The sequence below is a fragment of the Mesocricetus auratus genome, unplaced genomic scaffold, assembly GCF_017639785.1.
Source record: "Mesocricetus auratus isolate SY011 unplaced genomic scaffold, BCM_Maur_2.0 Super-Scaffold_100030, whole genome shotgun sequence".
NCBI lineage: Eukaryota > Metazoa > Chordata > Mammalia > Rodentia > Cricetidae > Mesocricetus > Mesocricetus auratus.
Window position 1 is genome coordinate 4,148,501 of NW_024429211.1, and position 27,378 is coordinate 4,175,878.

At 37.8% G+C, this 27,378-nt stretch overlaps 7 non-coding genes across 7 annotated transcripts; all 7 read left to right on the top strand.

Moving 5' to 3' along the window:
- Positions 1 to 3,639: 3,639 nt before the first annotated feature.
- Positions 3,640 to 3,718, top strand: LOC121134895. The gene has a single exon (XR_005872102.1). It is a non-coding gene; the product is annotated as a small nucleolar RNA SNORD115 (small nucleolar RNA).
- A 1,182-nt stretch (positions 3,719 to 4,900) lies between these two features.
- Positions 4,901 to 4,979, top strand: LOC121134943. The gene has a single exon (XR_005872147.1). It is a non-coding gene; the product is annotated as a small nucleolar RNA SNORD115 (small nucleolar RNA).
- Positions 4,980 to 6,122: 1,143 nt separating this feature from the next.
- On the top strand, positions 6,123 to 6,188 carry LOC121135002. The gene has a single exon (XR_005872195.1). It is a non-coding gene; the product is annotated as a small nucleolar RNA SNORD109A (small nucleolar RNA).
- A 2,248-nt stretch (positions 6,189 to 8,436) lies between these two features.
- On the top strand, positions 8,437 to 8,501 carry LOC121135056. The gene has a single exon (XR_005872247.1). It is a non-coding gene; the product is annotated as a small nucleolar RNA SNORD109A (small nucleolar RNA).
- Positions 8,502 to 16,974: 8,473 nt separating this feature from the next.
- LOC121135069 lies at positions 16,975 to 17,053 on the top strand. Its single transcript, XR_005872260.1, has one exon. It is a non-coding gene; the product is annotated as a small nucleolar RNA SNORD115 (small nucleolar RNA).
- Positions 17,054 to 24,242: 7,189 nt separating this feature from the next.
- On the top strand, positions 24,243 to 24,321 carry LOC121135071. The gene has a single exon (XR_005872262.1). It is a non-coding gene; the product is annotated as a small nucleolar RNA SNORD115 (small nucleolar RNA).
- A 1,689-nt stretch (positions 24,322 to 26,010) lies between these two features.
- On the top strand, positions 26,011 to 26,087 carry LOC121134855. The gene has a single exon (XR_005872064.1). It is a non-coding gene; the product is annotated as a small nucleolar RNA SNORD115 (small nucleolar RNA).
- Positions 26,088 to 27,378: the final 1,291 nt, after the last annotated feature.

Sequence of the window (27,378 nt, forward strand, 5' to 3'; positions counted from 1 at the left end):
AACAGTACACTTCCTTATATTACGACTTCTGAATGTGCTTCTAGCTACACCCAAGATGGGCGTGGTTAGTGGTGCTGTTCTAATATCTCTTCTAAAATTCCTCTTTTGTTCTAAAGAAAATATTTAAGCATAGAATTACACTAACTTCTGTCAATGTACCAAATATCTCAAACATCTATCCCATCTAAACCGAAGCTAATCTGAAGAAAATAACTAAGTCTGAATGACTTCCTTCTAATCCCAACCTTAAAATAACTGATAACTAACACTGTCAGGTGTAAACTATCCTGCAATGTCAAGAGGAGGATAAATGGATGTGGAATTCTCACATTTACTTCCTGCATAAATTGGATGATGACGATCTCATGGGGTAATGTGGGAAGAAAACCATTAGTGTAACAAGAATCTTAAGTAGGTTCGACATTCTCAGTTTGGCAGGAGATGCTTGATTGAATTTCTTGACTGGAACTCCAGTGTTAATTGAAGCTCTTATCCAAAGCTCTGGCAAAATTGTAGAAAGCACACTGTACCAGGTCCATGTTCTGGAATTATCAAGGGATGCAGTTCCAAGATAGTTTCAGGATGGTAGTTGTCATATGGAGTCATTGATGTGGGGCAGTTCAGATGCACCAAGACTAATCAGATGGAGTTCATGAACTGGGACCCCATTCTATTTCGAAACAGTTGAAGATTGTTGTTAGGAAATTCATTTTTCTATGAAAAACTCAAATATAAATGTTAACAAAGGAATTTTCAACTTTTAAATGTATTCAAATGTGGAAAGTCAACAGTAAAGAACATAGCAAACATGGAGGAGATAAGACATTCAGAAAAGGAAGTTTCAACAGATGCAAGCCCTAATTTTCTTATCCTTTACCTTGTATCAATGGCTCTTTGGTATAATACCGAAATTCTGAATTTATTTTAACAATATGCTTGCATTAAGAGTAGGAGAGCCAGTCCAACTCCAAAGCCAGCTTCAGTTACATGAATGGGGTATGAATAATATAAAGAAGCAAAAAGAAATGGATATCATAAAAACAATTTAAAGAGATTTAGATTTTGATACCACATACTGAATTATTATTTGTTTGATGGTCCTCAGAATAGCTACCCATTCTTCTTCAGGTATCCATATGTCTAGTATTTTTCTCTTTCGTTTTTGGAAATCTCCTTATCCATTGTAGAATATGACCTTGTAGAAATCTCCTTCTGTGGTTTCTTCTGTTTGGATCGAATTTTGATTCCTATGATGGAATCCAAAGTTTTTCTTCTCCTGTGGAAACAAAGGGAAAACCCTTTCCCCAAAGATACACATATCCTGGTTTCTAGACTGAGGTCATAACATCCTTGAAATACACTGGTGGTTCCATTCAGTTTTATCTGTAGTCCTGTGCCTTTCTGCAGCAGTTTTTACTTTTATTAGCATTAAGAAAGTTCAACATAATAAAGCATTTTGTAATCAGTGTGTTTGGGGTCTTTGTAAACCCTGAACGTTTATGAAGCATTTCTTTTAAGGTTCAGTTACATCTTTCAACCACTGCTTGGCCTATGATATTTGAGGTAAACTAGTTACAAGATTTATAATATAACATTTGAAAAACTGTTCCAATTTGCTGGAGACATATGCTGGAGCATTGTCAGCTTTTAATAGTGAAGTTACCCATAACAGTCACCTACTGAAAGAGTTGTGTAACGCCAGAATCGGCCATTTCAGAGCTGATGGTAGTAACCCATTGGAAGCCTGAGAAAGTGTTTATGGTAAGGTGTACATATTTCAAACATCAAAATTCTAGAACGTGAAAAAGTCCATCTGCCAAATTTCACTTCTGCATATAACTTTGGGATTACTGCCTGCTGGTAATGGACTTTGATTGTAGAATAAGCAGGTGGGACATTTACTTACTATTTCCTTGACTTGTTACCAAATGATAGAAAAATCCTTTAACTCTTTGCTTTTAACAAGGTGTTTCCTATGAAAGTCTGAAGCTTGCAACACACTTCCTACTAATGAAAGATTGTTCACATCATTTCCTTTTGCTAGAGTACATGGCTGAATTGTCATATATATATATATGGTTTCCTGTAATAGTAAAAATAATGAGGTTAATTCTGTACAATCATGAACAAATTCTGCAGTCTCAATGTGTAAGTCAACTCTCTGCATACTGAGAATCCATAACTATATTGAGAGTCTCTGTAAAGTCTTCATGTACCATGAGAATGACGTACAACTCTGCCCTTTGTACAGAGGTGTAAGCACTTTGAACTAGTTTACTTATATTTCATGATTTAAAAATGTCTTACCTGATTTTTTGCATCAATATAGAATGAAGGAACTCCTGACATAGGGCTTTTTCTCAAAATATGCATAAGAATCCAAATAAGTGAGAGAATAACTGATTCAGTTTTTGGAAAGCTCTTAGTAATCATTCACAAAAAGTTACTGCAAGCCGTTAGACTATATTCATCATCCTTCCATTAAGAAGAAATTTCCTTATTAATTAAAGGTACAATTATTACTGCTGTGTCTCTTCCAATCAGTTGACTAAGCCCTCACTAATCTTTTAATATCATATAAGAGATCCTTTCTATATACATTTTCATTTTTTTATTCTGTTTATGTGGCAGGAATACACATTCTAGTATGATGTACTCCTTGTGTATTAATATTCCTATTCTCTAGATGGTAAAACATCCAGAATGCAGTCTAGTTTTGGATTCAGATGGTGCAAATGCACTTCTAATATTCTCTTTTCAATCCATTCGAATTTTTTACAGCTGATAAGATTCGTCAAATATTTAGGTCTTTGTGTCTTTTTAAGTCCACTTTCAGGTGTTTTAAATCATGAACTTCTACCCCAATAATTATCTCTAAATTCTCAGAGGTCATAGGCCATTGACCTCCCGAGACAGGTTCATCTCTTTGCCATTTTAATGGTAGAATTTTGGGTTCCTCTATAGGTTTGGCACAAGCATCCTGTTTTATACAGCCTATAAGTTTGGCATTCTGTTTTCTATGTCTTACAATATTTTTTTCTACCACTAAGAGCTTGTCTATGATTCATATCTGATACAGGAGGAATGCTAATTTGTGTATTCCATTGCTGTAATAAAGTACGAACAACTTACTATCATGGTAACACATGGAGTATATTGTACTTTTTGATGATGAGGTCAATGTAACAAGAGCAGGTTTTGACACTCAACTTGGAAAGAATGACTTTCAGGTTTTTTTAACGTTTGTACCTATTGAGGAGCACATTGCACTCTGACATCTTATAGGTTGCAAAAAGATACAAGCCTGATTTGAATGAACATGTCACTCAGATCCATGACTCCTGAGAACACACCCATGAGAAAGTTCCATGCCTACAGAGAATACTCCCATGAGAACACAGAATGGTAAGGAGTTTTCCAGACACCTTAGAGACAGAAGCAGATGTACTCAGTTATTTTTATGTGTAAAGCTACCAAACTGCAAACCCTATGCTCAGAATTATTGAGAAACATACGAATGAAGATGAAAAAGGTTTTCTTTTATGTTTCACAGAGATGCCATAAGTGGAAGTCTTTAGGAGTGCTGACATGTGCTGAATGCATACCTGTACTTAAAAATGATTAATTTTCTGAGGATGTGGGTCTATGATTACAAAGCAATGCCATGAAGAGAGGTGATGACATAAAAATCATGCTCAATAGGATTACGCTGAGGCCCAGGCTAAAGGACAGGGCAGAAATGAGGGCCTAGTCTACTCAGGTCTTTATCATAGGCAGGTACACCTGCCCTCATTCACCCAGCAAGTTTCCCTGTCTGGGGAATCCTGTGATATCCTGGTGCTCTTTGATAGGAGAGCACTGAGCCTGCCTCAGAAGGCACTTTTTGGGGCAATCTATGTATGTCAAGGCTGCCAATCATCAGCACTCTTCTCATTTCCATCTCTTCTTTCCTGCATTTCAGTGATCCAGCATGCCTACTTTGTGCCCCAATCATTTCAATTTCAGGTAAGTTGAAATATCATTCTTCGTGCCTCCATCTCTTTTGGACCTCTGTATTCAAATAAGAGGAAGCATTAGTTCTTGGATTCCAGTGACACATTCAGTAAAGAATGTGTCCTCTCCCTTCATTTTGTGAATCCCCTAGGGAAAAAATCAGGAGAAACGATGGTAATTCAAACTGCCTTGTCTTGTAGAATTCCAATTAGTAGGTATTTTGAGGAAGAGCAGTCACTGTTCAGGGAGGTGGGACACAAGGATTGAGTCAGGACATTCAGGCCCTGTCCCTTTCACTCCTATGTGATAGTTGAATGTGATCTTGAAATCCCTGCCTCGGGGTGTCTATCTCCCGTGCTAATTGTTACTGCCAGGGCAAGAGCTTCATTTTCTCGCTATGTCAATAGGGTGAAATGCTAAGAAATTGCAAAGATGTTGCTCAGGAATGTCGACTATGCAGGCTCTGGACTGCCAAGATATCACTAGGTTACTTTTCTGGGGCTCCTAAGACAGAGAAACACTCCCAGTGTTCTAGTGCACTTATGTACATATCAGTAAGGCAATCTCATACCTTTTCTGTTAGAATTAGTGAACTTGTCTTGCCATGCAGGCATCAGGCAACATGAGGCAGTTTGACAGGGTGCATCTGGCCAGGCATTCCACTCTTTGACTAGATGTGCAGTCTCATCATTATGTGGAGACCCACTCACCACATCAGTAGAATGGAATATCAAACACATGAAAGGCATCCAAGATGCAAAGGCTTCCCTTCCTCATGTGATAAGGAATGTGCCCAGAGAACATGTGTAGGCATCCTAAGCTAGCAGTGCTTGGGAAATTAAGAACTTTGATTGTACCCATCTTATTATGGTAATTAGGCATGTATAATTATGACTGCATGAGACCTGTACCTATGATGACATACTAATTTCCCAAAAAGGTTTGATGACATAGAAATCATGCTGAATAGGATTACACTAAAGGTCAGCCTATTGGACAGGTGAGAAATGGGGCCATTTTCTCCTTGGGCCTTTGAATAGGTCAGTAATGGACTCTCATTCACAAGCAGAAGGATATCGGGACCAGGAAGGGGGCCTAGACCACACGCTGCCATCTCTCCTCTGCCCACTGCCCTCTACACCTCTGCCATCTGTCCTCTGCCCTCTGCCCTTGTTCTCTGCCCTCTTCCCTGAGTGGGGAATGGTGTAGGCAGGCTCACTCAGTAGGCTCCTGGTTTCTCATTCATCCAAGAACAATACAAGCATGCTGCAGTTCCAGGAAATACCCTTTCTGTTACTCTTCACAAATTGGAACATAATAAAATTCTCAGGAGACTCATGATCACACAAATTATCAAGAATAAATGTTACATAAAAAAACTTTCCTATTTGGGGCTCCATGCAACAGAACTTTTGGAAAATACAGAGAGCAATTACAGCATTGCAGTATACAATATAAAGAAAATATACAGACAGAAACCAGTAAACCACAAAGCCTACACTACAAATGCTCTGATATTGCTGTTGACATTAACTATCAGATGTACATGCATGAAAGTGATGGCAATGAAATACACATTTCAGGATTACCTAAATTTGACAGATGAAAGACAAAACAGACAGTCCATAATGACTGTGGGTCACAGGAGATACTCAATGGTTATGTGAGGGAGATAAGGATCAAATCATAATGGTGATTTGGAAGAGGAGGAAGATATATATAGCAAGCATCTCATGATGAATATATTCTAAGGGAATCCAAAAGATGGAATGCTTATTAGAATTAGAGGATGACATTTGACATTTTTGATGAGATATTTTAATATTTTATACAGTTTTATATAGAACACACTTCAATTTATAAAATGAGCCCATATAAAGCTATGTGAATTTTCTCTTTCATATGAGTAATGGAGGCAAATTTGACATTGAAATTTTTTTCAGCTGATGTATGCCTGAAAATGCAGGAGCCCATATGTTCATTCTCCCTGTTGTTCAGTGCCACTGTTCAGAACCTGAGCAACAAGACAGCTGCACTGTACTTACCATACACATCAAAGTCAAAGCAACTAGCTATTCCAACTTTTCTGTGACAATGGAAACATTCATGAGTTGAGAGGGCACATGTTTGGATCAATGATGACAAAAAGTCTCTGAGCACGGTGATCAACTCAGGACTATGCCAATCTGAGGTCCAGATATGGGGTCCTCTTGACAACAGGGATATTTCCCGACTGTGGCTAGCACTCATCCCTTTTGAAACATAACAGATATCTCTGCAAAACTTTAAGGTTACAATAGGTCTTTGTGTGGCAAACATGTCGTGTCATTTGACACATCACTCTATCAAACACTAACTGTAATACTAAGAGCAACAAACAGTCTACTATGGTTTTAAGGCATTGACTAGTGGCAGCTTAGGAAAAATAATTGAAAGATGTTGAATCAGTGAAATCGTCACTGAGCATCTCCTAGGCCATACTTGTAACATTCCTATATTGAGGAGGAGAACGAGAGATTGGAGGATTCCCTGCCACCATTATCTACAATTTTAGAGGCTGCAGTCTCTTCTTCCTGTCACTAATTATCTGCATTGGGAGATAATGTACTATGTTGTTACAATCATTGCATTTCCATAATATAACTGAACATTTCTTGATGCCAGTGGTCATCTGACCATCCAGACACCACATCGATCCACTTCCACATTCAGAAAGAATAAGGACCAACACCTTACTATCTTCAAAACATATGAAGAATATTGCCCTTTATTTAAAGTAGTGATCATTGTTGCAAGAGTAGTGTTTGACAGCCAATTGGCAAGAATGACCTTCACGTTTTGAAAGATGTGTTTATTTAATGAGGAGCACATTGCACTCAGACACCTTTTGGTTGTATATACATACATTTCAACTTGCAAGAAACATTTCACTTTGGTCCATGACTCGAGTACATTCCAATGAGAATACAGAGATTTAGGTATTTGCATACAGAACAAAGAGAAGGAAGTAGACACACTCAGTTTCTCAAGTGTAACATTGATGAACAGCAAACCCCATAGACACAATCCATCCAAATGTAGACAATGGAATATTTTTTATGTTTCACTGAGATGTCATGAATGAAAGTCTTAAGCAGTGCTGACATGTGTTAAATGGATGCCTGTATGTAAAATTTTTAAATGAAAAGGAAACTGATTATAGAAACTTGTCATACTGTAGTGTTAATGTATATAGTTCTCACACAGAAACCATCAAGGGAATTTTAGGTTGCTGTGAACTTCTCATGTTCTTATTGAAAATGCCTTTTTTTCAGAAAAAAAAAGAAGTTTACATTTCTCATTTACAAGTGCCAAATATTTTGGAAAAAAATCTAGAATAAGAAGGGCATCTAGAAGGCTGTTTTACATGCTAGACTTCAGCACCAACACACGCAATAAACCACGTGATGATACACAGCAAAGAACAAGTGCCTTCCCTGAATCATTTTAATATTGACATAAATACCATAACGAACATCTGGCATCATTTCTCGGAACACATTCTCATTATAATATTACAGCTAGGAAAAGGAGACACAACAAAAATATCTTTGATATTGATGCTATATCCTCTTTGTGTTTGATGATCACTCCCTCTAGATGTTCATGTTAGACATAGCAGTCAGGATACAGTTCCATTCAATATATTTTTGTTTCTATTTTGTTGCAGGTTGGAATTACAAAGGACTCTTAACATTCAGGCTCAATAGGTAAGTACTATATTCTATTCTGCTTTTCTGGTAATTCCTCACTATGACTGGTGATTTCAGATGCTCGGGGTCTAAGATGTCAGGCATCCAAGGAATAGTTTTTCAATAATACACATTCCCATGACGTTGATGGCAGTAGTATACACATGGCAGGATTCTCCATAGTACTGACAGTTGGACGACAAACTGAAAAGTCTATTATGTATTGTGCTACACCAGAAAAACTCAGTGTTTAACTGACAGAGATGAGTATGAAAACCTAAGGGAGATCAGGAGGAGGAGGAAAATGAATGTGACAAACATTTAGTGATGTATATATTCTCATGAAACACATAAGCTTGATTGGCTCTTAAAATTTATTAGAGGAGGACAATTTCCAATTTTTATGTTTTTATATAAAGTTTACTAATTTTTTAAAACCCAATTAAGTTGTTTAAATTCAGCGCCATGAAATCTCTGTGAATTTTGTCTCATAAAAATGCTAACACATTGGACACTGATCTTCTTTCAGTTCTGTATGCTTTAAGATGCAGAAGTCCATATGTTCACTCTGTCTGTTGTTCAGCACCTGTATTCAGAATCAGTGTAACAAGCCAGTTGCACAGTCCTGATCATCTATTAAAGTCAAAGTGACTACAAATTGCAAATGTCTCGAGTCTATTGAAACACTCATGAGTTAAGAGAGGTCTTTTCCAGATCAACGATGTGTACAGTATCTGAGGATGGTGATTGACTCATGACTATGCCAATCTGACTTCCAGATAGGAGGTCCTTTTGTCAACACTGATGTTTCACAAATGTGGCTGTTCTCTTCCCTTTTGAAGTATCCTATGAAACATGATTTTATGTAATACTAACTATAACACTAACAGGAACCAACATTCATACACATTTTAAAGCCATTGACTGATGCCAACTTGTCAGAAAGAATTAAAATTATGGAAGCAGTGAAAAAATCACTGAACATTAAACAGTCCAGGTCCTGTGATATTCCTGTATAGTGGAAAGCAGATGAAGTTGTAGAAATCCTGCCACTCTTACCAAGAATTTTGGAGCATGCAGTCTATTCTTCCCATCCACAATAACTGGCAAAGGGAAATAATTTACCATGATGTGAGGATCATTGCTTTTCTGTACATTTAACTAAATATATCTGGATGGCAGTGTTCATTTCACCATCCAGCCACTACAATAATTCAATTACACATTCTGACTGAATCAGTACCAAAATCTAACTATCATGGTAACATATGGATTATATTGTACTTTTTTGATGAATCAGTTTAACTCACAAGAGTAGTATTTGAATACCAACTTGGGAAGAATGATGTTCAGGTTTTTTATAACATGTGTATTTAATGAGGAGCACGTTCCATTCAGAAATATTAGAGATTACAAACAGATACAATTCTAAGTTACACCAAGAACTTCACTAAGATCCGTGCCTCCTAAAAACACTCCCATGAGAACACAGAGTGCTAGGTAGTTGCACAAACCTTACAGACAGAAGCAAACACACTGAGGCTCTCAAGTGTTACACTGATGAACCAGAAATGCTATAGTCAGAGTCATTGTGATCCATACAAATGAAGATCAAACAACATTTTTTTATTTTGCTACGATACCGTAAAATGAAGTCTTTAGGATTGCTGACATGTGTTGAATGGATACCTGTACCTAAAAATGTTTAGTGAAAAGGAAACTGAATAGAGAAACTCGTCCTACCATAGTGGTAATCTACCCAGTTCTCACACGGAATCTATCATAAGAATTCTAGGTTGCTGTGCACTTCTCAAGATCTTATAGAAAATGCCTTGCTTTCAGAATAAAGAAGTTGACCATCTCATTTACAAGTGCCACTGTCAAATGTTCTGGAAAATATCTATGTTGTTGTGTAATGTTGCAGTCCTACCCCAATCAATAAAACCCATGATTATACACATCAAAGTACTTTTACCTTTCCTGGAGTATCTTAATATTGACATAAATATCAGAAAGAACATCTGAAATCCTTTCTCTGAACACATTCTCATTATGATCTTACATCCAGGTATAGAAGAATTCACAATTAACATCTTTGTTATAGATGGCCTAACCTGTCTTTATTTGAGATACACCTCCTCTACAAGTTCATGCTAGATTTAGCAGGCAGGACACAATTCCGTCCGTGATATTTTTCATTTCTATTTTGTTGCAGGTTGGAATTGCAAATGCCTTTCCCCTTTCAGGCAGGAGAGGTAAGCATTGAAAATTATTCTGTTGTGTAGGTACCTGGTAATTATGACTGGAGATTTCAAACCTTGGGATCCTTGATTTCAGATGTCAAAGGAATATTTTGCTACCATTCTTCTTACTTGGCAGTATATTTTGATTCATTCAATGTGGATCACATATTAGACATTCAGAAAAGGAAGCAAGTTTCAACAGATAACATCCCTCATTTTCATATCTTTTGCTTGTATCAATGGATCTTTGGCATAATACAGAAATTCTGAATTTTATTTTAACAATATGCTTGCATTCAGAGTAGGAGAGCCAGTCCAACTCCAAAGCCAGCTTCAGTTAAATGAATGGGGTTTAAATAAAATAAAGAAGCAAAAAGAATTGAATATTATAAGAAATAGTTTAAATAGATTTAGACTTTGATAACACATACTGAATTATTATTTGTTTGATGGTCCTCAGAATAGCTACCCATTCTTCTTCAGGTATCCATATGTCTAGTATTTTTCTCTTTCGTTTTTAGAAGTCTCCTTAACCTTAGTAGAATATGATCTTGTAGAAACCTCCTCCTGTGGTTTCTTCTGTTTGGTCTAATTTTGATTAATATGATGGAAACCAACTTTTTTCTTCTCCTGTGGAAACAAAGTCAAAACACTTTCCCCAAAGAAACACATAGACTGGTTTCCAGACTGAGGTCATAACATCCTTGAAATACACTGGTGGTGCAGTTCAGAAGTTTTCTCTGTAGTGCAGTGTCTTTCTGCAGCATTTTTTACTTTCATTAGCATTAATAAATTTCAATGTTAATAAAGCATTATGTAATTCCTGTGTTTGGGGTCTTTGTAATCCCTGTTTTTTTATGAATCATTTCTTTTAAGGTTCAGTTAGATCTTTCAACCACAGCTTGTCCTGTGAGATTTGAGGTATACTAGTTATAAGTTTTATATTGTAATATTTGAAAAACTGTTCCAATTTGCTGGAGACACATGCTGGTGCATTGTCAGCTTTTATTTGTGCAGTTATACCCATAACAGCCACCAACACAGAGAGTTGTGTAATAATAGAATGAGCATTTTCAAAGCTAATGGCAGTAACACATTGGAAGCCTGAGAACGCTTGTATGGTATGGTGAACAAATTTCAAACTGCCAAATTCTAGAAAGTGAAAAAGTCCATATGCCAAATTTCATTTCCGCAAATAACTTTGGGATTATTGGCTGCTGGTAATGAACTTTGGTTGTAGAATAAACAGGTGGGACAGTTTCTTACTATTTACTTGACTTGTTACCAAGTGGTGGAAAAATCCTTCTTTAAACCTTAGCTGTTAACATGGTGATCCATATGGAAATCTGAAGCTTGCAACACACTTCCTACTAATAAAAGATCGATCAAATCATTTCCTTGTGCTGGACTACATGTTTTATGTGTCTCATATACATATATGTATATATATGCACACACACATATATATATATGATAGTTCTGATATTTCTGACAGTTTCCTGTAATGACAAAAACAATGAAGTTAATTCCATACCATCATGAACAAATTCTGCAGTCTCTGTTTGTAAGACAACTCTCTTCATACTGAGAATCCATAAGTATATTGAGAAGCTCTGTAAAGTCTTTACATAACATGACAAAGACATACAACTCTGCCCTTTGTACAGAGGTATAAGGGCTTTGAACTATTTTACTTGTAATTCCTGATTTATATAATGCCTTACCTGATTTTTTGCTTCAGTGCAGAATGAAAGAACTCCAGACATATGTGTTTTCTCAAAATATGCAGAAGAATACAAATAACAATTCTTTATGAATTTGATTCTCTCTGTTTTGGGAAGATTGTTACTAATCATTCATAAAAATTTACTACAAGCCATTAGCCTATATTCATTATCCTTCCATTAGGAAATTTCCTCATTAGTTATTTAATTATCTCATTACTGCTAGGTTTGTTACATTTAGTTGACTAAGCCTTAACTAATATTTTAATATCAAAACAGAGATCTTTCCTATATATTTTTTCAATTATTTTTATTCTGTTTATGTGGCAGGAATACCCATTCTAGTATGATGTACTCCCTGTGTATTAATATTCCTATTCTCTTTTTTATTTATTTTTTTTATTTTATTTTCCAGTTTAAATTTAGATAAGAAACAAGGTTGCTTCACAAGTCAGTTCCAGGTCCCTCTCCCTTTCCCTCCCCTCCTCCCGTGCCCTCCCCGCAAACCCCCGCTGTTATCCCCTCATTCCCCCAGGGAGGGTGAGGCCCTCCATGGGGGTGTCCATAGTCTGTCATTTCATATAGGGCAGGGCCCAAACGCTTCCCCAAGAGTACAGGGTGAGAGTGCACCTCACATTGTTCTATTGGAGTCCAAAGGCCGTGTGTATATTTGGGATGGGTACTGATCTGCTGCCCAAGGCTCAATAGATTACCTAGGCCTCCTCACTGACACCCAGATTCAGGGGGTCTTGATCAGTCCCATGCTGGATTCCCAGGCTGATGCCTGGGATTCAAGAGTTAACCTTTGTCTGGTCAGCTGTTTCTGGGGGATAAACCAGCTCAGTCTTAATCCCATTGATCAACAGTCCTCCCTCTCTGTTACTGGCTTTCTTGAGTTCAGCTCAGTACTTACCCGGGGGAGTCTGCCTCTTCTTCGAACAGCCACTAAATGAAGTTTCTGTTTCCCAGACTCTCTGGCCATAGTATTGTAGGTTGGCACTCCCCAGATCTATGTCTAAAATTCATATATGAGAGAGTACATGCTATGATTCTCTTGTTGTGACTGGGTTACCTCACTCAGGATGGTTTCTTCTAGTGTCATCCATTTGCCTGCGAATCTCATGATTCCATTATTTTTTTCTGCTGAATAGTACTCCATTGTGTAAATGTACCATATTTTCTCTATCCACTCTTCGGTTGAGGGACATCTAGGTTGCTTCCAAGTTCTGGCTATTACAAAGAAAGCTGCTATGAACATAGTGGAACAGACATCTTTGTTGTATGATTGGGCATCTTTGGATATATGCCTAAGAGTGGAGTTGCTGGGTCTTGTGGTAGGTTTATTCCCATTTTTCTGAGGAATCTCCATACTGATTTCCAAAGTTGCTGAACCAGTTGGCACTCCCACCAGCAATGGAGGAGTGTCCCCCTTTCACCACATCCTCTCCAGCATAAATTATCATTGGTGTTTTTGATTTTAGCCATTCTGACAGGAGTGAGATGGTATCTTAGTGTTGTTTTGATTTGCATTTCCCGAATGGCTAAGGATGTTGAGCACTTTCTCAAGTGCCTCTCAGCCATTTTAGACTCCTCTATTGAAAACTCTCTATTTAGTTCTGCAGCCCACTTTTTAATAGGATCCTTTGGTGTTTTGGAGACTTGCTTCTTGAGTTCTTTGTAAATTTTGGAGATCAACCCTCTGTCAGATTTGAGATTAGTGAATATTTTTTCCCAATCTGTGGGCTGAATTTTTGTCTTGCTGTGTCCTTTGCCTTATAGAAGCTTCTCAGTTTCAGGAGGTCCCATTTATTAATTGTTGATATCACTGTCTGTGCTACTGGTGTTATGTTCAGGAAGCTGTGTCCTGTACCAATTCGTTCAAGGGTACCACCCACTTTCTCTTCTAAGAGGTTCAGTGTGCCTGGAATTATGTTGAGGTCTTTGATCCATTTGGACTTAAGTTTTGTGCATGGCGATAAACATGGATCAATCCACATTCTTCTACATGCCAGTCTCCAGTTATGCCAGCACCATTTGTTGAGGATGCTTTCTTCATTACATTGCATATTTTTAGCTTCTTTGTCAAAGATCAGATGTTCGTACGTGTATGGGTTAATACCCGGGTTTTCAATTAGATTCCATTGGTCTACCTGTCTATTTTTGTGCCAATACCAAGCTGTTTCAAGACTATAGCTCTATAATAGAGCTTGAGGTCAGGGATGTTGATGCCTCCGGACGTTGCCTTGTTGGACAGGGTTGTTTTGGCTATCCTGGGTCTTTTGTTGTTCCATAGAAAATTGATTATTGTTCTTTCAAGGTCTGTGAAGAATTGTGCAGGGATTTTAATGGGGATTGCATTGAATCTTTAGATTGCTTTTGGCAGGATTGCCATTTTTACTACATTGATCCTACCTATCCAAGACCATGGGAGATCTTTCCATTTTCTGAGGGCTTCTTTAATTTCTTTAAAGATTCAAATTTCTAACGATACAGGTCTTTCACTTGTTTGGTTAGTGTTACCCCAAGGTATTTTATGTTGTTTGTGGCAATTGTAAAGGGTGATGTTTCTCTGATTTCTTTTTCAGCCCTTTTATCATCTGTATAAAGTAGGTCTACTGATTTTCTTGAGTTGATCTTGCAGCCTGCCACTTTGCTGAAGGTGTTAATCAGCTGTAAGAGTTCCCTGGTAAAGTTCTTTGGGTCATTGATGTAAACTATCATATCATCTGCAAACAGTGAAAGTTTGACCTCTTCCTTCCCAATTTGTATCCCTTGATCGCCCTTTGTTGTCATATGGCAATAGCTAGAACTTCAAGTACCATGTTGAAAAGGTATGGAGAGATTTGTCAGCCTTGTTTTGTTCTTGATTTTAGAGGAATTGTGTTGAGTTTCTGTCCATTTAGTTTGATGTTGGCTGTTGGTTTACTGTATGTAGCTTTTATTATGTTTAAGTTTGTCCCTGTTATCCCAGATCTCTCCAAGTCATTTATCATGAAGGGGTGTTGGATTTTGTCAAAGGCTTATTCAGCATCTAGTTAGATGATCATGTGATTTTTGTTTTTCAGCTTGTTTATATGGTGGATTACGTTGATGGATTTTCGTATGTTGAACCATCCCTGCATCCCTGGGATGAAACCTATTTGATCGTGGTGAATGATTGTTTTGATGTGTTCTTGGATACGATTTGCCAGTATTTTATTGAGTATTTTTGCATCAATGTTCATGAGGTATATTGGTCTGAAATTCTCTTTCTTGGTTGTATCTTTGTGTGGCTTGGAGATCAAGGTTATTGAAGCCTCATAGAAAGAGTTTGGCAAAGACCCTTCTGCTTCTATTGTGTGGAACACTTTGAGAAGAATTGGTATAAGCTGTTCTTTGAATTTCTGGTAGAATTCTGCACTGAGGTCATCTGGACCTGGACTTTTTTTGTTTGGGAGACTTTTGATGACTGCTTCTATTTCCATAGGTGTTATAGGTCTATTTAAATTGCTTATCTGTTCTTGATTTAGTTTTGGCAAGTGATATCTATCCAGGAAGTCATCCATTTCCTTTAAATTTTCGAATTTTGTGGAGTACGGGTTTTCAAAGTATGACCTAATGATTTTCTGGATTTCCTCAGAGTCTGTTGTTATATCCCCCTTTTCATTTCTGATTTTGTTAATTTGCGTGTTCACTCTCTGCTGTTTGGTAAGTTTGGACAAAGGTTTGTTTATCTTGTTGATTTTCTCAAAGAACCAACTCTTTGTTGCATTGATTCTTTGTATTGTTTCCCTGGTTTCTACTTTATTGATTTCAGCCCTCAATTTGATTATTCCTGGCGTCTACTCCTCATGGGGGAGTTTGCTTCTTTGTGTTCTAGAGCTTTCAGCTGTGATGTTCATTCTCTTGTAACTGTTCTCCTGTTTCTTCATGTGAGCACTTAGTGCTATGAACTTTCCCCGTAGCACTGCTTTCAAAGTGTCCCATAGGTTTGGGTATGTTGTGTCTTCATTCTCATTGAATTCGAGGAAGTCTTTAATTTCTTTTTTATTTCCTCTTTGACCCAGGGATGGTGCAGTTGAGCATTATTCAATTTCCATGAGTTTGTAGGTTTTCTGCAATTTGTGTTGTTGTTGAATTCTAATTTTAAAGCATGGTGGTCTGATAAGATGCATGGAGTTATTCCAATTTTTTGTAGCTGCTGAGGTTTGATATGTTGCCAAGTATGTGGTCGATTTTTGAGAAGGTTCCATGTGGTGGTGAGAAGAAGGTATATTCTTTTTTATATGGATGAAATATTCTGTAGATGTCTGTTAATCCCAGTTGGGTCTTTACTTCTATTAGACCGTTTGCTGCTTTGTTGAGTTTCTGTCTGGTATTCCTGTCTAGTGGTGAGAGTGGTGTGTTGAAATCTTCCACTATAACTGTGTGGGGCTTTAGATGAGATTTAATTTCAAAGAATGTTTCTTTAACGAATGTGGATGCGTTTGTGTTTGGGGCATAGATGTTCAGGATGGACACTTATGTTGGTTGGTTTCACCTGTGATGAGTTTGTAATGACCTCCTTCATCTCTTTTGATTGATTTTATTTTAAAGTCTAGTTTGTTAGATATTAGGATTGCTATCCTTGCTTGTTTCTTGGGTCCATTTGATTGAAAAATTTTTTCCCAACTTTTAACTCTCAGGTAATGTCTGTCTTTGAGGATGAGGTGTGTTTCTTGTATGAAGCAGAAAGAAGGGTTCAGTCTTCGAATCCATTCTGCTAGTCTGTGTCTTTTTATGGGTGAGTTAAGGCCATTAATATTGAGGGATATAAATGACCATTGATTGCTCATCCTGCTTTTATTAGCAATGGTTGTTGTTTGTGGAATTATGTGTGGAATTTCCCCCCTTTATTCTTTTGGCTGTTGGTAGAGAGGGATTCTCTAATGCTTATGTTTTTCTGGTTGTAGTTAGTTTCCTTGGGTTGGAGTTTTCCTTCCAAAATTTTCTGTAGGGCTGGGTTAGTGGACACATATTGCTTGAATCTAGTTTTGTTATGGAATATCTTGTTTTCTCTGTCCAGGTAGGAGTCTTTTTTTTTTGGTTTTACGCGACAGGGTTTCTCTGTTTTGGAGGCTGTCGGTCCAGCCTGGCCTCGCACTCACAGAGATCCGCCTTCCTCTGCTCCCCGAGTGCTGGGATTAAAGGCGTACACCACCAATGCCTGGCAATGAGAACTACATTCTAAATCGTGTTTGTAATCCTGGTAATCATCACAGTTTGTGACCCACTATCAAGTATAGCTATGACTTCTGAGGACGCGGGTATATAATGACAAATCAATGTCATGAAGAGAGGTGATGACATACAAATCATGCTCAATAATATTATGCTCAGGCCCTAGCTAAAGGACAGGGGAGAAATGGGGCCTATTCTTTCTCAGGACAAATTTCTAGGTCAGTGCAAAAGCCCTAATTCACCAAGGAGTGGTTTCCACTCTGGGGCATCCTGTGAGGTCCAGCTGCTCTTCTTTAGGAATCCTGTGAAATCCAGTTGCTCTTCCTTAGGAGAACTTGAGTCCTACCTCAGAAGTCACCAGTTAGGGCAATCTAATTATGTCAATGCTGGCCAGACTCAGCATTCTGCTCTTTCAATCTCCTCTGTTCTGCATTTCAGTGATCCAGGATTCAGTCTTCTAACCCACTCGTTTCACCTTCAGGTAAGTGGAAAGTTCATGTTAAGTGCCTATGTCTATTTTGGATATCTACCTTCAAACATTAGAAAACATGAACTTCTAGGAATGCAGTGACATTTATGGCATACATCTTGGGATCTCCCTTAATTTGGGGAATCCAATAGGCCTAACACCATGAGAAAGGGGTGGTAATTCAAACTGCCTTATCTTGTAGAATTCCAAGTAGAAGGTACTGGGAAACAGAGCAGTGACTGTTCGTGGAGGTGGGACACAAGGGAAGTTAAGGATTTTTTCCTTGCATAGCTCATTGATAGTTGAATGTCATCATCAGGTCCTTGCCATGGAGTATCTATCTACCTACAATACTGATTGTCTGTGACAGAGCAAGAGCTTCATATTCTCCCTGGGTCAGGAGGAAGTTATGTTCCAAACTTGTATAGACAATGCTCAAGAATATCCACTATGTAAGCCCTAAACAGCAGGCAGATCACTACGTTACATTTCTGGGATTCATGAGGCAGACAGACACCAACAGTAATCTATTGCACAAATGTACATATCAGTTATACAAACACAGATAACGTTTTCGTCCATTTGTTGCCTCTTATGAATTTTTTGGTTTGTTCTTTCCTCCATTTCTTGCATTTTTTGGTTTGCTTTTTGTTCCATTTCTTGCATTTTGTTCTTTGTTTCTTATTCCATTTCCTGCCTTTTTTTGGTTTGTTTCTTCTTCCATTTTTTGCTTTGTTTTTTCTACCATTTCTTGCATTTTTTGCTTTGTTTCTTCTTCCATTTCCTGCCTTTTTTGGTATGTTTCTTCTTTCATTTCTTGCATTTTTTGCTTCGTTTTTTCTTCCATTTCTTGCATTTCTTGCTTCGTTTCTTCTTCCATTTCCTATTCTCTAGATAGTAAAATAACCAGAATGCTGTCTGGATTTGGATCCACATGGTACAAATGTGCTTCTAGCATTCTCTTATCTACCCATTCGAATTGTTTCAGCATTCGCTGATATGATTCGTCTACTATATAAGTCTTTGTCTCTTTTTAAGGCCATTTTCAGGTGTTTTAAATCATGCACTTCTACTCAAATAATTATCTCTTCTTGACAGATTTCTTCTAGTAATTTTTGAAGATCATTGAGTCTTGTAATGATGTCTTCTGATCTCTCATTTCTGCAGTCTAATTTTCTGTGAGTCTTTTTTATAACCAAAATAATGAATGGAAATTCCTGTTAATATTATTTTATTCTATTCTATTCTATTCTATTCTGTTATTTTCTATAAATTTGTAGTCCTCAGTGAGGCAAAGTTTACTGCTTCAAACTTCTTTTTCAAAGTACATTTATTTGAATTAGACAGCAGTATGTCATCCATATAATTATATATTAATGATTACTGAAATTTTTTATGAATGCTTTCCATAGGTTTTTGCACAAAATACTGGCAGAAAGCTGGGCTATTTAACATTCCATGTCGCAAAACCTTCCACTGAAATCTTTGTATTGGTTGAGAATTGTTAGAGGTAGGTACTGTGAAGGCAAATTGTCTCTGTGTTTTTCTTGTAATGGTATAATGAAGAAGCTGTCTTTTCAATATATAACAACCATTGTACAATCCTTAGGTATTAGAGAAGGTAGTTGAAACCCAGGATGTCAAGAGCTCATAGGCTGAATTACCTTGTTGATTGCTTTCAAATAAGTAACAAACTTCCAATTCAAAGTCTTCTTTTGGATAACAAATACAGGTGAATTATATGGACTATTTGATTCTTTTGTATGTCCAGCATTTAGCTGTTCATGAACAAAATTTTCCAAACCCTCTAACTTCTCAGAAGTCATAGGCCATTGACCTCACAAGGCAGGTTCATTTGTTAGCCATTTTAAGGGTAGAATTTTTGGTCCCTCTGTAGGTTTGGCACTAGCATCCTGTTTCATACAGCCTGTATGTTTGGCTTTCTGTGTTCTGTGCCTTGTATTTCTATCACTAAGAATTTGTCTAGGATTCATATCTGATACAGCAGGAATGTTAATCTGTGTATTCCAATGCTGTAATAAAGCACGAACAACTTACTATCATAGTAACACATCGAGTATATTGTACTTTTTTGAGGATGAGGTCAATGCAACAAGAACTATTTTTGCCACCCAACTTGGGAAGAATGACGTTCAGGGTTTTTTTTTAATGTGTGTATTTATTGAGGAGCACATTGCACTCTGACATCTTATAGGTTGCAAAAAGATACAATCCTGACCTGCATGAAACATGTCACTCAGATACATGACTCCTGAGTACACTCCCATATGAAAGATCCATGCCTCCTGAGAACACTCCCATGAGAACACAGAATGGTAAGGAGTAGCCCAGACACCTTAGAGACAGATGCAGATGTACACTGCTTTTTTCGAGGGTAAAGATAACAAACTGCAAACCCTAAACTCAGAATCATTGAGAACCATACAAATGAAGATGAAAAAATATTTCTTTTATGTTTCACAGAGATATCATAAGTGGAAGTCTTTAGGAGTGTTGACATGTGTTGATTGGATACCTGTACCTAAAAATGTTTAATGACAAGGAAACTTAATAGAGAAACTTGTTTTAGTGTAGTGCTAATGTACAGAGTTCTCACACAGGAACCATCAATGGAATTCAAGGTTGCTGTTTACTTCTCATGTTCTTATAGAAAATGCCATCCTTTCAGAGAAAAGAAGCATTCCCTCTCATATACAAGTGCCATGGACAAATATGTTGGAAATCATCTACAATAGAAAGGGCATCTAGAACACTGTTCATCTGCAAGAATACAGAACCACCCCAAGGAATAAACCCCGTGATGATACACACTAAGGAACTAGTCCCTTTCATGAATTATCTTAATATTGACATAAAAATCATAAAGAACCTCTGGAATCCTTTCTCCTAATACATTCTCAATATAATCTTATAGACAGGTATAGAAGAAATCACAAAAAAAACACATCTTTCTTACAGAATCCATATCCTGTCTGTGTTTGAGTACCACTTCCTATAGCAGTTAAGGCTAGAAATAGCAGTCAGGCCACAATTCCATACTTGATATTTTTTATTTTTAATTTGTTTCAAGTTGGAACTGCAAAAGTCTCTTAACTTTCAAACGGGATAGTAAACAATGAATCATAGTCTGTTGTGCAGTTCCCTCCTTGTTATGATTGGACATTTCAAAACCTCAAGTTGTATGACTTGAGGAGTCCAAGAAATAGATTTTCTATGATTACCCTGTCCTGGCACTTATGTTTAATTCATGGAACATTGATCACATTCATCCCCTTTCTGTCCAGTGTCATTACAGGTTACATAGTCCAGAGTTTACTTGTTAAGTCACTGAAAAGTTCAACAAATAGTCCTGATCCCTCTGTGCTTTTTCATTGAAAGGGCCCCAGTTATGTGAATGGCATTTTATAAAATCTATTTTAACCACCACAATCTTCAGATTTCTGCTCTTAAGAACATAAGACATCTTAAACCTTACTGCCTCTCAAGATTTCCTATCTCTACTTCTTAAAACTCGTTTCCTCATATGCCCATTTCTACTCATCTGTTCCTGCACCAGAATTCTGAGAATTATAATGGACCAATTCACTATGAATAACCCAGGACAACAGACAATACACTTTAATATTCGACATTTCTGATTATCCAAGCTCTTACCTCTGACAATGTACTCTTAGAGGTTTCATTATTTGTTTTCTTGGCTGTCACAGGGATGACTTTAAGAATAATTTTTTTTAGGAAACCACACCAAATTTGTATTTAACTATTTAAGGCATTAGATAATTTTTTCAGTTCTTTTCATATGATTGGAGCATGAGGTGACCCTCATGAGCTCATAATCAGACAAATTAGCAAGAATAAGTGTTACATAAAAACACTTTATCATTTATGGATAACTATAACAGAAATTTGGAAATTTAAGTAGAATTACAAAGTGGTAGTTTACTATAGAGTGAATCCTCAAGACAGAAACAAACAAAAAAAAAACACAAGGCCTGCTTAGAAAATGCTTCTGATAGTACTGTAGGCATTACATATTGGATATGCATCCACAATGTTGATGACATTTGAATATATAATGCATGATGCAACAAATATTTGTCTGTTATTGACAAAATGGAAATTCCACACTGAATTGTGAGACACAGTATGAAGTCAGTGGTTATGTGTAGGAGAAGATGATGAAATCATAGGGAAATAATGAGGAGGAGGAAGAAAATGTAGTAATCATCTCATGGTGATTATATTCTCATGAAATTCAAAAGATTTAAATCCTCTAAAATTGATCAGAAGATGACCTTTGTCATTTTATTACTTTAATTTTAAATAGCTTCCTTTACATGTCAATGCCAGTGACCTCTCCCTTCCCTCCTCCAGCAACCCCAACAATACCCATGGACCCCTATTCTTTCCCCACTCCCTTCCAAAAAGGTCATGTCTAGAGTCTGTCATTTCGCTCAGGGCAGGGTCCAGACATTCCCCTTAGAGTCCAGGGTGCGAGATCATGCCTCTTTGTTTTATGGAGACACTTAGTACATGTGTATGCCTAGGATAAATACTGATCTATGGCCCATGGATGATAGTTCTACTAGGTCTTCTTACTGACTATCACACTCAGGGATTGTGGATCAGTCCTTTGCTATCCTCCCAGCTCTCAGTCTGGGATCCAACAGATACCCCTTTTTGAGATCAGCTGTCTCTGCTGGTTTCACCAGCCTGTTCTTGATGAATTTGCTCATCACTCATCGCTCCTCTCTCACTGAACTGGGTTCCATGGGTTCAGTTCAGTGTTTAACTATGGATGTTTGTCTCTGCTTCCATCAGTCACTGGATGAAGGTTCAAGAATGGCATATGGGGTAAATATCAAGTTCATTATCATGAATAGAAATTTAAGGTAGTTTTTTCACTATTGCTTAGCTTGCCAGTTGGTGTCATCCTTTTAGATCGCTACAGGTTTCACAAGTGCCAGATCCCTCTTCAAAACTGTGACTCCCAATATTATTGTATTTCTCATTCTGCTCTCACCTTATTCTACCCTGCCCTCAACATTGCTGTTCCGACAATACCTACTCTCTCCTCCTCTTCTCCCTCTTTCTCTTCTTCCCAGCTACCACTCCTCACAATCTCCTGCCATGTTCCCAATCTGTTCAGGAAATCCTGCCTCATTTCTCTTCCCTTGGGTACCAAGCATGTGTACCTTAGGTTCTTTCCTGTTTCACAGGATCTCTGTCAGTGGAATTGCAGACTGGCACTATCCTGACCCATACCTAAACTCCATATATGAGTGAGCATATACCATGTTAGTCTTTTTGAAACTGGGTTACCTCATTCAAGACGTTTTCTTCTAGTGTCATCTATTTGCCTGCAAATTTCAAGATTTCATTGTTTTTTTTCTGCTGATTAGTACTCCATTGTGTAAATGTACCGTATTTTCTCAATCTATTCTTCAGTTGAGGGGCATCTAGGTTGTTTCAGGTTCTGAAAATTACAAATACTGCTGTTATGAACATATTGGAACAAATGTCCTTGTGTGAATTTCAATCTTCTGTATACATGCCTAAGATTGGAATTCCTGGGTCTTGTGGTAGACTGATTCCCATTTTCCTGAGGAATCTCCATACTGATTTCCAAAGAGGGTGTATGAGTTGACACTCCTGATAGCAGTGGTGTTTTGCAGACCTGCTTCTTGAGTTCTTTACAATTTTGTAGATCAGCCTTCTTTCATATTTGGCTTTAGCGAATATCTTTCTGACTGTGTCCTTTGCCTTACCAAAGTGTCTTAGTTTAAGGAGGCCCCATTTGTTAATTGTTGAAATCAGTGTCTGTGCTACTGGGGTTATATTCAGGAAACAGTCTCCTGTACCAATTCATTGAAGAGTGTCTCCTAATTTCTCTTTTAATAGTTTCAATACATTTGAATTTAGGTTGAGGTCTTTGATCCTTTTGGTCTAAAGTTTTCTTCAAGGTGATAGACATGTATCTATATCCACTTATGCCAGTACCTTTTGATGAACATACTTTCTTTTTACATTGTATAATTTTATCTTCTTCGTCAAGTGTTCATAGTTTTGTGGATTAATCTCAGGGTGTTCAATTCAATTCCGTTGGTCGACATGTCTATTTTTGTGCCAATACAAATTTGTTTTCAAGACTATAGCTCTGTAATAGAGCTTGAAGTTAGAGATGGTGATGCATCATGAAGTTCCTTTATTTTATAGGGTTTTTAGGCTATCCTGGACCTATTTATCCTATTACATTACAATAGCATTCCAGGTCACATAGTGTGGAATTGTCTTGTGAAGTCACTGATGTAGTCACCAAATATTATTGGTCATTCTGTGTTTCTTCATTGAAAAGACCCCAGCTGGGTTGAAGGGCATCTTGGAATATCGTTTTTAACCATCTCAGTCATAACCTTTCAGTTCCAAGTTAAACAGGCTATCTTAAATCTTAATTCATCCAATGGTTTCCAATCTCATCTTTGTTAAATCTCAGTTACCAGATTCACATTCCTTCTCATCTGACCCTGGTCCTGAATTCAAAGGAATACAAGGAAAACCATTCAGTATGAATATTCCTGAGAAAAAGAGAAAAAAGTTTAATATTCAAAATTTTCTGATTTATATTTCTGTGAACTCTCATAATATTCTTTGAGAGTTTCATGATTTACTTTCTATAACTGATAAACAGGTTACTCTAAGTATACGTTTTATAGAAAAGTAATCAAAACCTATACTTAACCATTAAAGCATGATGTAAATTTTACCACTAAACCCACATCTGACAAAAGGCTGGTCTTTGTCATCCTGGTAAGCAGTACAGTTTATAACACACTATCAATATAGCTACTCCTTCTGTGGATCTGGGTATGTGATGACAAACCAAAGTTACAAAGAGAGTTGATGACATAAAATTCATGCTCAATAGGATTATGCTGAGGCCCATGATAAATAACAGGGTTGAAGTGGGGGCCTAGGATACTCATGCCTTTCTCATAGGCCAGTGAACAAGCCCTCATTCACTCAGCAGTGCTTCCCTGTCTGAGGAATCAAGTGAGATCCAGGTACTTTTCTTTAGGAGAGCATGAGTCCTGCCTCAGAAGGCACAAGTACAGGCAATCTATGTATATCAATGCTGGCCAGCATCAGCACTCTGCTATTGTCTATCTCTTCTTTTCTGCATTTCAGTGATTGAGGATGCAGTCTTCTAACCCAGTCATTTCGCATTCAGGTAAGTGGAAATTACATATTAAATGCCTCGGTCTGTTTTGGATATCTGCCTTCAAATATTAGAAAGCATGACCTTCTAGGAATGCAGTGACATTTGAGGCATACCACTTGCACTCTCCCTTTCTTTTGGCAATCGCCTAGGCCTCACACCATGAGAAAAGGTTGGTAACTCAAACTGCCTTAGCTTGTGGAATTCCAAGTAGTATGTACTGGTAAACAAAGCAGTGACTTTTTGCAGAGGTTGGACACAAAGATTGGGCCAGGACGTGCAGGAACTTTTCCTCGCATAGCTGAATTTGACCTTCAAATCCCTGCAATGGGGTATCTATCTTCCTCCTATACTTATTGTTATGGACAGGGCAAGAGTTTCATGTTCTCAGTGGGTCAGGAGGGTGACATGCTCCAAACTTGCAGAGATGGTGCTCAGGAATGTACACTATACATGCTCTATAATGCAGGAAGATCAGTATGTAACTTTTCTTGGGCTCATGTGGCAGACAGCCAAGCACAGTAATCTATTGCAAAAATGTACCCATCAGTTATACAAACACAGATACCTTATCCTTATCCTAGAATTAGTGATCTTGTCCTGCCATGCAGTCTTCAGCCTAATTGTGGTAATTAGATAGGATGCATCTAGCCAGGATTTCCCCCTCTTTGCTTAGATGAAAAGGCTCATCAATATGTAGAGATAAACTCACCACACAGCAGTGTCAAGGTATTGGAAACACATGAATGACATCCCAAGCTGCAAAGTGTTCCATTGCATATGTCATAAGAAATTGCCCAAGAATACAGGTGTAGATATCTTAGCAGGCAGTGATAGGCCAATTAAGAATCTTGTGGGTACTCATCTTACAATGTTGATAAGGCAGTGATGTCAGAGTACAATGGGATAGAGCTATGCCAAAAACTGGACATGAATGGTTTTGGACTTTATAAGAAAATTTTCCTAAACAGAAGATAAAATATTTTCAGCATACCTATACTATGCCTTCTAAATGGTCTGTCAGCTAATGCTATGAATGCAGGCAGTGAAGTTGAGGGTGAAATATTTGAAGGGTTAAACTTGTCTACAGGTACCAAACAGGTAACAAGCTTTAAATTTTTCATTATTACTTCCACACCTTTGATTAACAAATGCCTCCAACTATCGTGTAGAGAGCTTTTGTGTCCCGAAGCTGGGCATTTCAATTACTATTACATTAACATGACATTTTGGTGATGCTGAATATTCCTTGACTAAGAGAACTGATTCTGCTTGATGCCTTGCAGGAGCATAATGCCGACTGACTATTTGACCGAAGCTAGCCGTGACTTTCCTTCTAGTCGGTCTTTGTCATCCTGGTAAGCATCATTGTTTGTGTCCCTCTATCAGGTATAGCTATGCCTTTTGAGGATGCCGGTCTATGATGACAAACCAATGACATGAAGATAGGTGATGACATAAAATGATGCTCAAAGGATTATGCTGAGGCCCAGGCGAATGGACAGGGGAGAAAGGGGGACCTGGTCTACTTAGGCCATTGTCATAGGACAGTGCACAGGCCCTCATTCACCCAGGAGTTAATCGTCTGAAGAATCCTGTGAGGTCCACGTGCTCTTCTTTAGGAAAGCATGAGTCCAGGCTCAGAAGGCTCTATTTGGGGCAATCTATGTATTTCAATGCTGGCCATCATCAGCACTCTGCTCAAGTAAATCTCTTCTTTTCTGCATTTCAGTGGTCCAAGATGCAGTCTTCTAACCCAGTCATTTCACCTTCAGGTAAGTGGAAATTCCATGTTAAGTGCCTAGGTCTGTTTTGGATATCTGTCTTCACATATTAGAAAGCATGGACTTCTATGTGTATCCACTGACTTTTAAGGCATAGAACTTTGGCTCTCCCTTCCTTTTTGGAATCCCCTAGGCCTAAGAGCATAATAAAAGGGTGTTAATTCAACCTGCCTTGTCTTTTAGAATTCCAAATTGTAGGTAATGTGTAACTGAGCAGTGACTGTTAGAAGATGTGGTCCACAAGGAATATTTCAGGAATTTCAGGCCATTTTACCTGAACAGCTCATTGATAGGTGAATGTGTTCTTCAAATATGTTCCATACTGATTGTTACTGTTGGAGCAAGAGCTTCATGTTCTCACTGTGTCAGGAAGGTTTCATGCTCCAAACCTCCATAGATGGCGCTTAGGATTGTCCAGTGTGCAGGCTCTGGACTGCAGGGAGATCACTCGGTTACCTTTCTGGGTCTCAAAAGGGAGACCCAGAGACTCACAATGTTCTAGTGGACTATGTACATATCAGTAAGGCAAACTCAGACACCTTTTTTTGTTAGGAATAGAGAACTTGTCCTGCAAAGCAGGCATTAGGCAACATGAGGCAATTCGATATTGTATATTTGGCTAGGCATTTCAGTATTGCCTAGATGCACAGGCTCATCACCATGTTGAGACCCACTTACCACACAAAATTGGCATGAAATTTCAAACACATGAATGACATCCCAAGCTATAAAGGCCTCCATTCATCATGTGATAAGGAATTACCCAAGAGATCAGTTGAAGGGATCCTAAGCATGCCGTGCTTGGGCAATTAGAAACTTGAGCTTATGCTTCCTATAATGGTGAGTAGTCAGTGATGTCAGAGAGAAATTCGATGGTGCTGTGAAGAGCATATTAGATGTCTTGGATGTTGAAAGACCCAGTGTATGATCAGATGGTAAAATGTTTTTACCAGGCCTATAATATGCCATTCCAATGGTTTGTCACCTAATGCAATGAA